This window comes from Bos indicus, chromosome 8 (genome assembly GCF_029378745.1).
Source record: "Bos indicus isolate NIAB-ARS_2022 breed Sahiwal x Tharparkar chromosome 8, NIAB-ARS_B.indTharparkar_mat_pri_1.0, whole genome shotgun sequence".
NCBI lineage: Eukaryota > Metazoa > Chordata > Mammalia > Artiodactyla > Bovidae > Bos > Bos indicus.
This window is the reverse complement of record NC_091767.1, coordinates 34,027,218-34,045,515: the sequence shown is the minus strand read 5'-3', so window position 1 is coordinate 34,045,515 and position 18,298 is coordinate 34,027,218. Positions and strand designations below refer to the sequence as shown.

General features: G+C 36.9%; 1 protein-coding gene across 23 annotated transcripts in view; it reads right to left on the bottom strand.

The window, feature by feature from the left end:
* The window catches only part of PTPRD (protein tyrosine phosphatase receptor type D), a 2,527,413-nt gene extending 2,509,744 nt beyond the window's left edge, over nucleotides 1-17,669 (bottom strand). For 11 of the 23 annotated variants that reach the window (XM_070794548.1, XM_070794556.1, XM_070794550.1 and 8 more), the window contains exon 1: nucleotides 17,342-17,668. The gene's annotated coding sequence lies outside the window, so the exon portion shown is untranslated. Of the gene's footprint in view, nucleotides 1-17,341 lie in introns of all 23 variants that reach the window. The other 12 variants (XM_070794551.1, XM_070794552.1, XM_070794555.1 and 9 more) reach the window with 5 other exon arrangements.
* Between the last annotated feature and the right edge of the window lie 629 nt (nucleotides 17,670-18,298).

Here is an 18,298-nt window from a genome sequence, read left to right as displayed (position 1 = left end):
AAAAATAAAATTAAATTAAAATTAAAAAAAGAAAGAAAATAAGGAGTTCATGATCTGAAAAAAAAATGAATAAATAATTTGTCTGGTACCAAATAATAATATATTTAGGAAAGAAATTCAGGGAGAGCCTTTTTAATGCCCTTATATTATCTGTACTATTGGTAATGAAGCAAGTCATTATTTGGTACAAAGACTGCCCATGAAGGTTTTTTTAGAATATGTAAATTCATTTGTTAAATAGTTTTGGCAACAAATAGCATGTCTGGGGAAGAAATCTGGGGGGAGCCCTTTTATGTCCTTGCTTACTATCCATACTCTTAGTAAGGAAGCATGCTATTATTTGAACGAAAATTATCTATTAAAAATTTTACCTTATGCAAATATATTTGTTAAATGCTTTATTTGTAGCCTACAATAACTTAATATCTTATTTTATTTTGTCTTCCAAACCAAAGTGATAACAAACTATTCTTTGTATAAATATACTTTGAGCACTATCAGAGTTTCATTCAAATGAATTTATAGAACTAATTCAATAAGTTATCATTTGACTCTACGAAGAAAACTGGCATTTTATTAACACTGAAATAGTAAATCAACAGAAGTTGAAAAATGCAGTTGGATTCATTTAAAATTCATTTTAAAATAATGTATGACTTGAAACTTTTTCAAAGCATTAAAACTGCACATTTTAGATTAGAAAATATTTTTAATTAAAGTGTCCTGAATTTCAACAGCAAGTTCTATAATGTAACTGCAATGGTAAGCAAAGATTTCATTAACTTCCCCCAGAAGTCTCAGATTTAGGAATATCAGCTCTAATTAGAAAAATTAAAGCTATACTTCAGAATTAATTGAAATTATTAAGGTGTTTACTCTTGCATTATTTACAGCCAGAATGTCAGAAAGAAGCATTTTATACCTTTTCATAAGTAATTCTACAGTGTATATTAACAACATAACATGACTTCCATCCAATATTGTGTCTTTCCAGGTGAGCCTGCTGCAAGTTATCATTTTATTCTGATCTCCGGGGTGACTTTATAACAATTCTTCACTGAGAAAGCATGAAGGCTAACACATTCCTGATGGATGGGTGTGATGCAAAATTCAGGCATTAGCTGCCCTCTTCAAATCTACCAGCAGGATTCACTAGAAACCAAGATAGTCTTATCAGACAACTGCACTGTGGATAGAGTGACCAGCAAGCCACAGACTGAGGCTCTGTTTTCTAAATTCAGAAAATTTTACAAAACCTGAAAAGACATAGATTGTAACTATAAAATACCAATTATATGTTTTTATTAATTCATTCCTTGATTTCATCTCACTGTATTCAGTTTTATCATAAGTATTATGCATTTTGAATTTCCTAGCTCAAAGTAGATGTGTCATCAGAAAAAGGAACTGACCTACTATCATAATTTAAAGCAAATAAGACTCAGCCCATGATTTCTGTTTGTGAGCTCAACCCACACAGCACAGACAGATTTACTATCATGGAAGGAAAATGAAGGTTAAAAAAATAGCAGCAACATTTTAGCAGTATTCTTAAACTTGTACATTTTTAGGTGATTCTCTGTACAAAATTAAACTTTTATAAAAGTGCAGACACAGTCTTTATTGCACAGAAGTCTGGAATGTTGGTTAAGTTACCTGGGTTCTAATTTCACCTTTACATGCCAAAAAAAAAAAAAAAATTATAAGAATCTGGCCATTGAATATCATGGAGTCTCTTCTTCATTATTAGTGATATTAAATGTTTTGAACTAGACTTTTTTCTCTAATTCAAACAACAGGATAGATGACAAAATATCAAATATATATTCTAAATTCTCGATAGTATAAGATACACATAAAAAAAGACTAAGTTCTCACCAATTTTTCATAAGATAAAGAACTAAATAAAGTAGAAATATTAATTCCTTTAATGTCCATTTTCCTCTTCCTCTGTTAATAGCAGCAATGTCCCTGTTTAGCTAGGTACATAACCCCCAGCTACGTACTACATTTCCCAATTTCCCATGCAGCCAGCTATGACCATGTGACTAGATACAATGGGATTGGGATGTAAATTCGCTTAAAGCAAAGCTGTTTCCCTAGACTTCCTATCTACTTATTATCTAAATGGGACTCCGCAGTTGAGGACCCCTCTCTAGGTAATGGCTGAGCAACAAGACGATAGAAATCTGGATTTCATGAATGCACTTGTGAAACAAGAGTCACCCCATCAGCCTGGACCACTCAATTTAAAGCTATTATGTAAGAAAAATATTTCTATTTCATTTCAAAGACTTTGTTTTGGGGTCGCATGGTTATAAAGGTTTAGACTGTAATCTGATTTATTGACTGTTGACTATAATTATTTGAAGTGTAGCCTATGGGCAAATAAGTACTTTAAATTCATTTAATTTTAAATCACTTAGGAATCCTGAAAAATGAGCCAAAATGTGGGTGATGGGGCTCCAGAATTCTTAGATTGGTTACTCTATGGGAAAAAAACAAATGTACAAATAACTGCTTACCTGGACTGATATTGCAACTTTTTTTTCAAAGTTTGGTCATGAATATTTTATAGGTTTCTAAACTATTCCACTGATCATGTAGTTGTTAATTTACTTAATCAGAAAGCTCAATTCCAAGATTTTGCATAGACTAAAATAAGATTACTCAATTTTTTAAAAAAGGCCTTCCCCCCTTCAGTTGTGTTATTTTCAGCAATAACATCTTGATTCTTTCCTCTTCTACTCAGTTTTCCCCCTTCCCAGTCTTTCCAATCTTCCAACAGATCAGACTCAATATTTATCAGCTTTAGTTACTGATAAAAAAACAGATCCAATAATAGAACCCATTGTTCTTTAGACTATAGAAACATATTACTATGGAGCCAATCAACATCTTGTAGCCATCACATTATTTTGGATTTGTGGTCTAAAGAAGGGGTTCATGCAGTATTTTCCAAGGTCATGAAAAATACAGACATGGAAGCTGTGAGCACATATTTATTTTATCTCATGATATATCACTTTAAAATCCTGAATACTTTTCCTAAGACAAAACTGATTAACTTTAAAAAATCAATTATTTTGTCAAGCCCTTATATAAACAGTTTTCCATATGGCTGATTCATGTTGAGGTTTGACATAAAACAACAAAATTCTATAAAGCAATTATCCTTCAAAAAAAAACACAAAACTTTCTCTACCTGGTTAATTCCACAGAAAATCAGTCATATGTTATCCAAATATCCAACAAAAGTTTTCTGGAAGGTCTTAGTATGAAAGCAACATTGTAAAAACTTATTAACTGTTTCCCTTTTTGATCTGCAACATTCTTTTCAAGACATTTAATTTTCATGTTATACAATGTGTGCCACGATCCTGGAAAGTGCACCCAAATTTTTAAGATTGATGTGAGTAACTACATACATGCAATACTCAACAGATGTTACAGTAGCATTTCCAGCAACAAAGATCTGGAGCCCAGCCAAGCTGTGAGCAGCAGAGTCTGTGCCTGTGGGGGCTGGGCTACAGTAAGAATCCCACACAGTTCCAGGATGGTAAACCAAAGCAGGCTGACCACTTTGGAGTTGGCAGGGGAAACACAACATAAAATTTTGCTAGACATCATTACTTTGTATGGCAGATACTGGCTGCTGCTGGGAAGCAACAGAAAACTGATCGATTTGTTGTGCAGAAATAATATAGTAGCTGGTTCAACTTGAGCAAAGCCACAAAAAGAAATAAGTCCCTCAAAGTTGCCATTCTTATGTCATTGCCTGAAAAGAATACTCATGATACTCTGATATCAGATTCAAAGTTAGTGTCTGAAGTACACAAACATGTAACAATACAAAATTTGAGATAGTCTCTTAATTTTCATCACAAGCTACTTAAATTATTTAAGTGTTAACTTCAACCTGTGTATATGACTTTATTATAGAGTACATAGTGTAGTAGAAGACAAGAAAGAAATAAAGATGAGAAGGTAGGGTCAGGAAGGTGCTTTTACATCACACTAAGTTTCTGTTTTTAACATTATACTCCATGAAATAAGGAATCCTTTAATGTTTTAAGCATAATCAGATTTGCATTAAAAAAAATCGTTTGGTGGGAGAGAGAAGAATAGAGGAGATAGGGTGGAAGTAGGAAGATGGGAAGTAGTCATCCAGGTAAGACATGTGCTATGGACAGAATGTGACATTCTTCCAAAATTCTTATGTTGAAATCTATTCCCCTATTCAATGGTATGTAGTGAAGCAGGTGATTCAGTCATGAAGGTAGAATCATCATGAATGAATCAGTGCCCTTATAAAGAGACTACAGAGAACTCTCCTGCCCCTTCTATCAAGTGAGAATACAGTAAGAAGATTGTCTAATGAAAGTGAAAGTGATTGTCTGTTAACCAAGAAATGAGCTCTTACCGGACACTAAGTCTGCTATCACCTTGACCTTGGGCATGCCAGTTTCCAGAACTGTGAGGAATAAATTTCTGTTGTTTATAAACTACCCAGTCCATGGTATTCTTGTCATAGCAGCCTGAATGGAATATAGGAATTCAGTAAGATCCTGAAGTAAAATTACTGCATAGGGAAAAGTTTAGTAGATAATAGAGGGTGGGCTTGACAGAGCTTGGTCCTGATAATATAATTTTTATGGTAGGACCTCACAGATAAACATGGATGCCAGCATAGAACTGATGAGACAACCTAGACTTTTAAAAAATTTTACTCTCTTGAAATTGCAGATTCTGCTTATTTTAGCTAATTTTCTGGATCTGTTAGATTTGTTTGCCTGCAGAGATCTAATCCAAGATATCTTGCACAACTCATATTGTATATGCAAATTATACTGTATATAATGAGTATATTACATTTTAAGAATAATTAACTACCCATTTAAAAATACTTTGGACCTTAAGATTATGATATATTTATTCATAAATCAAGAGAAATACAAAGACATTATTGTCAGTGTGTGCAAGAGTCCAGAGCTTCTTTGTTTTTTAGGCTTGACACTACTCTGCCTCCAAGCTTTTCAGTGATAGAAGGCCAGATCTTAACTTGCAACAAGAGTTTTAACAGTTTAACAATTTCCAGTGGACACGTTTACATCATAAAACTGCCCAGTCTGGCACATTTTCTATTTCTTAATTCTAATTTACAAAGGAAAATTCACTGAATTTCTTGGCAAGTAATCAGAACACCTTAGGGAGGAAAGACCTTACCAAGATCTTGGGGGGGTTGGCGGGGAGATAATCCAATAAAACTGTTCATTAAGCTGTTTCCGTATCATTCACACCTGAAAGGAAGAGGTTTGTGCCTCTTGAAATATGAGCCATAATATAACTTTAACTTTCTCTATTTGGTATTCTGTATTTCCCCAAATATAGGGAGCATGAAAGTTTTTGTATTAATACATGTGTTACATCTTGTGGTATTAAATAAAATGATAACTTGACACATGTATACCATAGACATAAAAAGTGTTGATTAAGTTAAGGAAGAACAAAGCTAATATTTTATTGAGTTTGATTTTAAAATGTCACACATTTCTGATAATTTTACAGAACATCAAAGATACTTCTCATGTCCTTTCAAAGTTAGGGTACCAGATTTCTATCAATAAGCTCGAGCATTTCTCATATGTTAGAAATCAAATAAATGTTTAGTAAGCTTTTTGGACTTTGAAGAAAGTTGAGTGCTGAAGAATTGATGCTTTTGAACTGTGGTGTTGGGAGAAGAGTCTTGAGAGTCCCTTGGACTGCAAGGAGATCCAACCAGTCCATCCTAAAGGAGATCAGTCCTGGGTGTTCATTGGAAGGACTGGTGCTGAAGCTGAAACTCCAGTACCTTGGCCACCTCATGCGAAGAGTTGAGTCACTGGAAAAGACCCTGATGCTGGGAGGGGTTGGGGGCAGGAGGAGAAGGGGATGACAGAGGATGAGATGGCTGGATGGCATCATTGACTTGATGGACGTGAGTCTGAGTGAACTCCGGGAGTTGGTGATGGATAGGGAGGCCTGGCGTGCTGCGATTCATGGGTTGCAAAGAGTCAGACATGACTCAGTGACTGGACTGAACTGAACTGAAACTTTCTAGGTGATGCTAGTGGTAAAGAACCTGCCTGCCAACGCAGGAGACTTAAGAGACATGTGGGTTTCATCCCTGGGTCTGAAGATCTCCTGGAGAAGGAAATGGCAACCCACTCCGGTATTCTTGCCTGGAGAACTGCATGTATTGAGGAGCCTGGCAGGCTATAGTCCATAGTGTTGCCGAGCTGGACACTACTGAAGCAACTTAGCACACTGCACACACAAGATTATATTATTCAATCTTTTTTAATCTTTTACAAGTTTAACTTTTCTATCCTTATAACCTAAAGATTAAATCATGATTTATGCTATAACTCATATTCCCTCAATTTAAGTTTCAAGTAAGCAATTGCACAAACATTCAAGAACACTAATCAACACACTGGAAGAAAAGAAGCATATGAAAGTATTTTACTATTGCTATCAAATTAAAATTACAACAAATTTAATCCAACATGATGCAATGGTGTAAATATTACCCAGACTATGTGGCAATGAGACATAAATACTAAGAGTGCACCAAAGTAATTGTAATTAAAGTGACTCTTACAGGACCAATTGTTTGGCTTTCCTCTTCTTATTTCCTTACTGCTCATCATCAGCATCACTTATATTTTGTATCAGTTAATTATGCTAGTCTCATTTCCTTATCATGGGAAACATGAATTATAGTACCTTGGATTATATTCACTGGCAGATGGGGCCTTTTGGACCCTAAATCTCACTCCATCATATATGCAGAACTCATCTTCCCTGTCTTCACATTTGTATTCCTCTATGCCTTCTACACAAAGCAAAGTGACTCAAACATCTTGCTTGACTAAAAAATTCTGGCTCTTGGTCACCAGTCACTAAGTGTAGCAAAGTATGTAAACACCTGATGCAGCATAAAATCTATGTCCAAGGGTCTATAGGGGCTTGTTTGATGGGAACCACTTCACTCAACTTACTGAGAAGGGGCCTATGTGGGGAGACACCACTGGCAAAAACAGAGGGCACATCAGATTCTCCTTCTACCAGATCAACAGTCTCCAAGGAAGAAAAGAAATAAACTCGGCCATAAAATAGATAACTAATAAGGACCTACTACTACATATAGCACAGGGAACTCTACTCAGTACTCTGTAATGACCTACATGAGAAAAGACTCTAAAAAAGAGTGGCTATATCCCAGGTGGCACTAGTGGTAAAGAACCCAGCTGCCAGTGCAGGAGATGGAAAAGATGAGGGTTCAGTCCCTGGGTCAGAAAGATCCCCTGGAGGAGGCGTGGCAACCCACTTGTGTATTCTTGCCTGGAGGACCCCATGGACAGAGGAGCCTGGTGGGCTATAGTCAATCGGGTCACAAAGAGTTGGACATGCCTAAAGCAACTTATGCATATGTATGTGTATAACTGATTCACTTTGCTGGCCACCTGAAACTTTCACAGCATTGTAAATACACTATACTCCAATATTGGAGAAGGCAATGACACCCCACTCCAGTACTTTTGCCTAGAAAATCCCATGGACGGAGGAGCCTGGTAGGCTGCAGTCCCTGGGGTCGCTAGAGTCTGACACGACTGAGTGACTTCACTTTCACTTTTCACTTTCATGCATTGGAGAAGGAAATGGCAACCCACTCCAGTGTTCTTGCCTAGAGAATCCCAGGGACGGGGGAGCCTGGTGGGCTGCCGTCTCTGGGGTCGCACAGAGTCGGACACAACTGAAGTGACTGAGCAGAGCATACTCCAGTATAAAAAAAAAAAAAAGAAAGAAAGGGAATGCATTCTAAAGCACTTGTGCCACCCTTACCCACTCAACTTTGGCAAGAGTTATCTGGAAATAGTTCGCTTTTGTGTTTTGTGTCTTCTCTTACTTTTATCCTGGAGCAATACTTTCACAGTATTCTGACCCTGTATGTTAGCAGTTACTTCCAAAGTTTTGTGTTGGCTTCATTTGAAAGGAATTATATCATGAAAGCTGAGCTGGATATCTCATGTTGTCCACATTTGATGCATATAACCTATGTGATTGCAGAATTTTTATACACTAATGCTGTACACACGGGAGAACGGACCTATTTCAAAATGGCAAAGTGGTTTAAAATTTGGGATATGCAGGCAGAGTGCAAAGTTTTTTCACTTTCCACTCTGCTACAATGGCAACTACATTGCTAAAATGGGCAACTTTCCTTAGGTTCTGTATACTTTAGTTCCCTCACCTGTAAATTAAAAATAACAACTACCAACTTCATGGGGCTGAGGTGGGATAAAATGAGTTAACGGCCATGAAGCAGTTAAAATAGTGACTGGCATACATTAAAGAGTCAAGATGTTTAACTGTTATTATCACCTTCTATCTTAAGGCTTTTTCAAAGCTCATGAGAAGATTCTATAAGACAAAAATATTCCCAAACCCATGATGAAAATAAGACCCTGATGCCATCACTGATTAGGAAAAAAAATGCTTCTTTATTTTAATGTAATAAGAAGTGATAACTAGAATCATAAGAAGTAATGAACTAGTTAGGAAATGTGGATTATGTTAATGAAAGTGATGGCTGAAATGTAAGGGACATGCCAATACAAACAATGATAGAATCTATTTTTAAAAACCTTAACAATATACATTTTTAGAGTCTCATGTGGCCAACAGATTCATCCCTGGGTAACTATGGCACCGGGTACCCATTAAGGGCAATGAAATGAGCATAAAAGGGAATCTTGGCAGTAGAAACAGAAATGGGAAGAGATATCCAAACCCTACTGAATAAGGGAGAAAGGAAGCCTACTATAGTAGGAAACATAAGATCTCTTCTGACCTAGCTCCCTAAACTGATTAATCTCTGTGTTCAGCCTACATAAGATTTCACACCAGAACAAATATTGCCTGAAATATCTTCCCTGGAAATAAGCATATGTAGTGTATTATATAAATATAACTAGACTATTTCTTAAGATATACTACTTGAAAAAAATTAGTAATTATTAGTATGTCTTCGTGACTGTGTATTTATGTTCTTAAGTCTGGCCACTTACCAAGAATGGAGAGGTGTATGGGAAAACAGAAAGCACCTAAAACACATGCACACCAGAGGAAGGTGTGCGATCCTCAGGGGCAGGGAAATGGGACACTGAAGTGCTGATCTCAGTCCCACAAGCACACATTTCTACTGCAAGAAAGCTCTGTTGTCTTGAGCCACACAGGTATAAATCACGAGGCTAAGCCATGTCTTACAGAGCTAACCACACGTTTCCTAGGAGGAAACAAATGGATAGCATGTATGACACAGGACAAATGCATCCAGTCAGAGGAAAAGCCACCAGACATCCTCACACACCAAAATTACAAGCAACGAGCCACTGAAATAAATAACATTAATAAATATGAATTAAGAACTAATAGCATATTGTAAAATGCAATTTTCCTTGAAGCTAAAACCATATATTGTCTCAGGACTGTCAAATGTTACTGTTGAATAGTACCATCAATACATCTTTGACAAGGGCTTTTAAGGAAGACAAAAAGAGAAATTCTTTAAAATTAAGTTAGAAACTAAAGAAAGCAAAAGATGAATTTAGGGTAATTTTTTAACTCCAAAGATATCTAACAATCCAAGCAAGTTTCTAAAAATTTAAATTATACTTTTTTCCTCCTCTTTGGTTATTTGATGCAAAGTATATATTACAAAAAATATGAAAATAAGTCACACATTCAAATATACAGGCAGAATTTCCTCTCTTTCTCTCTGTTTGTTCTTTTTACTGGGAAAACCCCATGCTCTCCTACAATAATGCTTTTGTTGTAACTGAAACAGCAGCACAATTATTGACTATAACTTGTGTGCCATGAATTTGAAAATACAAAGGGACTGGTCCATAGACTGTAAATTGCTACAGTGGGCTGGAGATTTATTTGTGTTTCCCATATTTTGTCAACATGAGGATGGTATAGTGTTATGCTTATCATACCTGCCTCTCTGGAACTTTGGACAATGGGCACATTACCCAATTAGCAATGGAGTAACCCAACTGTGATGATGATAAAGGATATCAACTAACTGCAGAGGAATAGAACATAGCCTACAGCTGCTATACTAGCAACAAGGATTCTACCAGCTTCCAGAGAGATGCTGCTGACTCAGGATGACAGCCAATGAGAGGGGGAAAGTGATAAAGGAAGCGAAGAACTGAGGAAATTTTTCTGTAATTTAAAAGATTCTTTAGGAAAATTATATTTTCTCTATGGAATAAAAAAAATTCTTGATAACAGTGAAAGATTTCCTAAGAATACAAGATGATCACAATTTGGGAAGTTTTATATTGCTCCCTTATGAATGTTTACTCAGCATTCCTTGGAGTATTGGAGACAATAAATATTTGGCGATCAAATATTATATGGATTATGCTGCCTTGTAGTACCTATTACATAATCCTGACTAGTGATTCTAACTTGAAAATATATCTAAGTTGGGAAACAGAAGAGAAATTAACTTCTAGGTGTAGTGAATATGGTGCCTGAATTATTGCCCTCGATTTTTGTGCAAAATCATAGGAATTGATATAGATCATGAACTGATAAACTGACCTCCCTAAGGGTTCTAGATGGATACAAGGTAGAAATGGCAAAGACTGGGACAGTGAAGGTGCAAGCCAAGTTCCCTGTTATTCTCATGGCCATTCACCCCAAGTGGAAAGTCATATCTCAAGCATTTGGGCGAAGAAAAATAGTGGAAGGATACAGTATCTAGGGTGAGATTAACAAGTCTCTCCTTTTCTCCATTTTCTGCTCTCTACATCCTTTATTCTACCTCTAAGTAGAATTTATGATCATGAAGATTCCAGGTCACTGTACTTGGACAATACTCAGTGATACAGCATGTAGAGTATTACTGCTTTTGTGCTAAGCCTCCCAAGACAATCTAATAAAAGAAATAGTATATCCTGCGATACAAATTCCATAATCCAGGTGTTTAGTAAGTAGTAAAAAGGAGTATGTGCACATATGCTTGTCTGGCTTTGTTCTCTGTGCATGCAGCTGCTGAAGGGGGTCTCTTTTTCAACAGTACAAACTATATTTGAGAAATATAACTTTGGGTAGTCTTTAAAAGGTACAATTCACAGAGGTCCCAATATAATAAGTGCACTAATAGAGTCATGTAGCTGATTGCTTACATATTTGCAGGCTTGAAATGGACTTTTTAAAATAAAAGTTCACTAATTCTGTATTTAAGTGTAATAGTTTTTGTTCTTTGGCAAAGTAAATCAGATAGCATCCTGTATGCAATGACTCTTACAGCAAGGTATTCCAGTTAAAATTAAATATGTTTAACCTGAGAAGGAAACGGCAACCCACTTCAATATTCTTGTCTAGGAAATCCTGTGGACAGAGGAGCCTGGCACGTTGCAGTGCATGGGGTCGCAAGAATTAGACACGACTTGGTAAACCAAACCAGTACCACAAATCTGAGGTTAAAGATGACTGTTCTTAAGTAATAAACCATGTCATAACCAAATATTAATTTGTTCCTTACATTTTTTTAGGATCTAAGTACATATACTTAATCAGGTAAGGTCCATAAGAACATGTAAAAAAACAGCAATTAGGTTCTACGTAATCCTATACATCTCAACTCTGTCGGAGAAGGCAAGGGTGGGATGATTTGGGAAATGGCATTGAAAAATGTATATTATTATATGTGAAATGAATCGCCAGTTCAGGTTTGATGCATGATATAGGGTGCTCGGGGCTGGTGCACTGGGATGACCCAGAGGAATGGGATGGGGAGGGAGGTAGGAGGAGGGTTCAGGATGGGGAACACATGTATACCTGTGGCGGATTCATGTCAATGTATGGCAAAACCAATACAATATTGTAAAGTAATTAGCCTCCAATTAAAATAAATAAATTTATATTAAAAAGGAATATTTAATAATTATTATTATGTGGTATTTAGAAAATATGGGCTTCCCTAGTGGCTCAGTGGTAAAAAATCAGCCTGCCAGTACAGCAGACATGCATTCAATCCCTGGGTCTGGCAGATCCCTTGGAGAAGGAAATGGCAACCTACCCCAGTATTTTTGTCTGGGAAATCCCATTGACAGAGGAGCCTGGTGGGCTACAGTCCATGGGGTTGCAAAAGAGTCAGACACAAGTTAGTGATTAAAAACAAACATTTGGAAAATATATGAAATTATTAAAAGGGGGAAGGCCTTAGTAAAATGCTATATTGTTGAATTTCATTTGATTTAAGGACTAATCAGAGAGCACTTTGATTCATTACACTCTAACGTATGTTCTCTTTGACTATTCAATTATTGTATATACGCTTCTAAAAATTTTAAGCATACTAGTTTCACTAAATTTCATCTTTAATAAATGTATCTAAACACACAAACACATACACATGGACACACATGAAGATATACACAACAAAAAGCAAATGAACCCTCTATAATTAATCAGCAATAACTTGCATTCAGTTCAGTTGTTCAGTTGTGTCCTACTCTTTGCAACCCCATGAACTAAAGTAAATAATTTTAAATATAGCATGATCTCCCAATCTCCAATGATATAAAACATAAAACATTTGTAGAAATATAGGTCACTTGCTACATTTCAGAGACTTGTATCAGAAAAGGAGAAGACTAGGCACACTGATTTTGTTAGAGGGGAGGAAGTATCTAATTTCATCAACTATACAACATGAACTGCATCTAGGAAGAAATGATTGGTTTCTATTTAAAAAACAAGTACTTAAAATTAACACCATATGTATTCTTTCTCTGTATTCACTTTCCACAATAAGTATGATGATTACAAAATATTTTATATGAAATGTATTCTATATCATCAATGATATTTTTAACTTATAACTTACTATTTTCTTGTTAATGCAACACCTTAGATAATATTGCTCCATGATGAAAAGCCTCTCTGTGAATTTTGGAAATTTATCTCATCTTTATAATTTTTAATATTTGAAGTATTTAATTTCCTTTTTAAAATATTAGTTGAAATAATTCTTTCTATAGCTTCTTCTAGCTGTGACATCTGTTACAGGTGTAACAGGGGAAAACATGAGTTAATTTCAATTGTACATATTTACCTAAACATGACATTGTAAAATAGCTTATATGAAGTAATTAAGAGGAGAAAAAGGGATGTCAAAAGAAACTAAGAAATTCCTCTCATTTTTATCTTTTCATACCCTTCTGGTATTGAATAGAGTAACAAATACAAAAACACTTGTGCAATATTCTTTCAGTAGCAAGAGGAAAGGGAGGTTTAGAGAAAAATTAATCAAGCCCCTTCCTTCAATAATCTCCATCCTTCTCCTTCAAAACCACTCAAATAAATACTTAATCCAAGAAAGAAACAATATCCAAGCACTGCCAACATTGCTTCAGGAAAATATCTTTAGACTTCCTTCAAACAAGATGGCTGCCCCAGCTCCTACATGGATTATCAAGCTGACATAGTGTAATTCAACAATTTGCTAAACACTAGTATTTCATATATTAGTAATTATATTAACTTGTTTCTAAGATTTTATTATTGAAGTATTCTCAATTTGTAGCCCACTTTCTCTACTTGACAGAGAATAAAACCAGGTAAGGGAGTCCAAGTTACCTCCCTGGGGTCACACAGCCAATTATAAGGATCAGAGGAAAATTCAAAACAATTCTAGAATCACATAAATGTTTACCTTGTGGGTAATGTTCATTTTTGGTTGTTCATTTTCCTTCATTCAACACACTTTAAAGTGTTTGAAGAAACATAACCGTTATTACAAGTACATTTAACTTATATATTTTTTAACTGTTCTGGTGGAAATTCATTTACTCCTTATGGATGTCAAATTACTTTTGAACAACCTGATTAGAACCCAGTGAACTGACAGTAACCATAAAGAATTTGCATTTAAATATATAAGGAGATAAATTCAAGTGGCACTAAACTGGATACAAAATACTATTCATCCAATATTCACTATAACTTTTAAATTAGCATTATCAAATATGTATTTTCATATAATTTGCATGGTTAAAATGCATTAAATTCAGTATAAGTCCAAAAAGACATTGCTGGGGTTGAGGTATTTTATTCAAATGACAGAGGAATTTTAAAGTTATTTGTGATATGACATTTGAGAGATACATATGTAAAGACATATTGATAGATATTCTAATTAGCTGACTAATTAATCAGCTTTGAAAATCACACTTTTTTCAGAAATGTCTATAAAAGAAGCCATTGGGTAGGTGAATTTAAAATATGTAGCATGCATTTCAGATCACCTGTTCTCAAATTTCCATTAAAAATCCATCCATTACCCACCTTCTCCCATAAGCCAGTCTTAGAAATGCAGAGATAGCAAAAGTTAAATCACTGAAACTCTCCTAACTGCAAAACCATTTACACCAGTGGTAGCCACACTTGTCATGTGTACTATTAGTCATACTAAAATTTTAATATAGTATCCAACTAATTTTTTTATATAAACCAGCAATATTTTAGCTTTTGTCTTATACTTAACCTTACTAAAGAAAACGTCCTTTGCTCTTGCAGATTGCATCCGCACCCTACTAATAGTACACAGGAAGGAAAGGATGTCATTTCATATACGCAAAAACAAAGTAATTTAACCATATTTCAGAATTGCATCTAATTAACAATGTCTCACTTGTTTTAAGGAAATAATAATCACATCCAAAAGGTTCCATAGAATGTATGATCATGTGGTCCATAAAATCTTTAAATATTGATAGTTTCAGGACTATACCTATAAATTCGATGTTACTATTAAAAGAAAAGTATGTTTGCCTTCGCCAACTGCAACTGTAAGCAAATGCAGCTGTACAGCACTTTATTAGTAAGAACTCCTTTAGTAAGCACACGTTTAGAGGAATTAATCATTCATTCCCTGCAGACTGCTTATGTATTTCATAGGGCCATTATCTGATCTGAATAACAAGAACAATTGCATAATAAAACATATTACTGCTGACCTTAGCAACTTTCTTTTTTTCAACTTTAAAGTTGCAACCACTTCTGGACTGCACAAAAAGCTGGTGGCCAAAAGACCTGACAATTAAATTGCCCCATTCAGCTTTGACTTTCTTCTCTCTTATTATATAGGGACAATGATCAAACATAATATGTGCAAGCTTTACTAGAAATGGTTGTAATTCAGGCTATCTTCCTCAGCACTATGACATAATTAGAAACAGAATCTGTGTCAGATTAGTCTTCATGTTAATTCTGTCATGTTTTTCCTTCTGTGGAATACATGTCTTACAGTAATATAGGCAATAACATGTTTGGCCCACTCAAATTTGGTTACCTCAGTACAAACTCACCTTTTATTTTTCAATAATTATGTTTTCAAACATCAGATATTCTTTCAGATATTTGAGGTCACAGATGAGTAGAGGTCATTTGCTATAATCCAAATCTGATCAACCTGAGTCTTTATTTTAAATTATTTAAATTTACTTTAAACTAATGGTAGAAGTGGCAACTGAGAGCAGTAATATGTATAAGAAAACACATTTGGATAGAAAATGAAGTAATATACAAGAAATATTGATAAGTCTTTACCAAGTGATTTCCATGTATGGTAACTTCATGTCAACAAATTTATCAACTGTCCTCCTGTTATTTCATTATCCTAAAAACTTATGTCTCAAGATATTCAGAGCTTTTGACATTGGATAATAACAGTTCTGAAAGATCTCTCCCTTTTTAAAATCAGTGATCATTAGTTCACTCTTCAATTTTTTTTTTAAATTCAGTGTCAAAAGAATATAGCTGCTTTTATATAATAACTTGAGTAAATAAAAAGGTGTTTTTTCACTTTACCATTATCATCAATTAAATATAAGAAAACCCTTAGGTATTATTTGATAGTACGGTGTTTTCTTAGAAATAAAATCTGTGAGACAAGTGGTTTTAATTTTCAGTCTGGTTTTTAACTCTTAAAATGATTAGAAAAGTGTATTTTATACCAACATGGAAAATTGAAAGTTAAAGAAAAAACAAACTTTTTCTAATAAGTATTCTATACTAGTCAGTATGAGCGTTATGTCAAAGAACTTTGAATTTGTTAATCAGCTCTGTTTTAACTAAACTGTAATTCCTACTGTATCTACTGTATATGTAACAATGCGAGAAGAATTGGATTCAGGATCCATTTGGCAGTGATAAAGAAAAGAAAAAAACTGCTGAAATGTTATTGATTCTCTCCCTCTTCTGCAAAACAAACTGACTCAACTATATTTGTCCTGATATAACACAAAGATTTTATTTAGATATCACAAAATATTGCCAAATGTATTTTTTTTTTTAATTTTAAGATATCGTTAACCCTTTCACAGAGAAAGGAAGAGTGTCCTACTTGTTTTTACAGAAATGCTGCAGCTACTGACACGGTGATGTTAACCCCAAGAGGAATACTGCCTGCAAAAGTTTTTGATGCAGAGATATTCAGCCCTAGGAGACACCTTAAACCTGTCACAGGCTGCTGAGCCCTGTCACAGTTTATAACCTGCTGTGTCAAAGTCACAGCCTCAGCTTCTGCCCTCTCCAAAACATTTTTCAGATTCCTTTTCCAAATTAATTCCATGCATTTTTTTTCTAAACGAAGCTATTTCTCATATTTTCCTCCACATCTCATTTATCTACAAGCATTAAAAAACAAAACAAAACAAAAAAAACCTCAACAGGCTTTTATTCCAGTCTTTCACACCACCTATATTAACTTTCCCTTGACCCCCCCCGCCTTTTTTTTAAACAAGCTCTCTTCACAACTAAAGATAAAACAAGCAACCAAGAGAAGTCAGTGAAGGATGGGAGTTGGTGTGGATTAAGACTGAGGTTGAAGGTAGCAGTAGGGGGTACCAGTGGGGTTAGAATTCTCAAGTTTTTTTTTTTTTTTCTCCCTAGGAACCCATCCTTGAATCTTAGAACCAACCAGCGTTTCAAACACCAAGCTTCCCATAGCTCGTGAACAATGAGCGTTTAAAAAACAGATCTCCAGTATGGTTGCCCACACTGAAGTCTGCTCAATGCAATGTTCTTCCAAAAAAAAAAAAAAAAAAATGCTTAGCAAACCACTTCTCAATTAAGAACTAGTGAAGTTATATAAGTCAACTTGTTCCCTGGTAAAACGAACAAACTGCCCGCCCATACCATCGGGGGAGAAGCATTCATTCAGCATATGCCTCACTTTAAGACAAGAAATACGGAAGCACAGTTTACTTACTAAAGCAGCCGCTCCAGTCTTCCTTGGAAACCCTGAGGAGTCTTCTCTTTTCTCTCCTTCCAGTCAAATAAAGAATTGTCTTTCTATTCCACACAGGCCCAGAATAAACTGCAAGAAAGGACAGCACATGCACAGCCGCCCGTCGGGCTCTGGCTTTGGTCTGCTGCTCCTGCTTCGGGGGTTCTGCTTGTTTCAAAAGTGGGATCTTCTTTTCGGGAGGGAGGGGGCGAGGGCAAGAGAAAATCTGGGCGCTCCGCAAGCTCGCCGGGGTCCTGCAAATTATTCTGAAGGCAAAGTACCTGCACTCTCCCCGCGGAGGCTGCCTGTCAGCGGCGCGAGGAGGGAGGAGGCTGAGGAGGAGGAGCAGCGGGAGGGCTCGGGCTGGGAGGGAGCGCGGGGCGGGGGAGGCCGACGAGCGGCTGGCGGAGAAGCTGAGGGACCGTCCTCCGTCAGGGCGAGGCGCTGCCCCACGCGCTCGGGCTGCCGGCTGCGGGCGCGGCGGGGCGGGGAGCCGGGGCGGTGAGCCTCTCCCGGTCGCTCCCGCGCTGGCCCGCTCGCTCGCGCTCCCTCTTGCTCCCGCTCGAACAGACAGGCACACACCCCACGTCTCCGGCGGCAGCCGCCCCGCCGCACGCACTCACCTGCATTTCCTTAACGAGCCACTTGATGGCTGCCAGCGGCGCGGGCCGGGCTCCGGCGGGCGGGCAAGCGGGAGCCTGGGCGGGGAGGACGCGGCGCGGGATGTTCCGAGGGCCCACCCGGGAGGCGGTGGCGGCGGCGACGGTGCGGGCGCGCGGGCTGGGGCGGGATGAGGGGAGACGAGCCGCGCCCCCGAGCCGCCCCGACGCTGACCAGGTTGACCCTGCGCCCCCGAGACCTTGGCTGGATTCCAGGGCTCGGGGGTCAAACGGTCGGAGCGGGGAGAGGAGGCCATGTCAGGCACGGGCTATTCCCGAC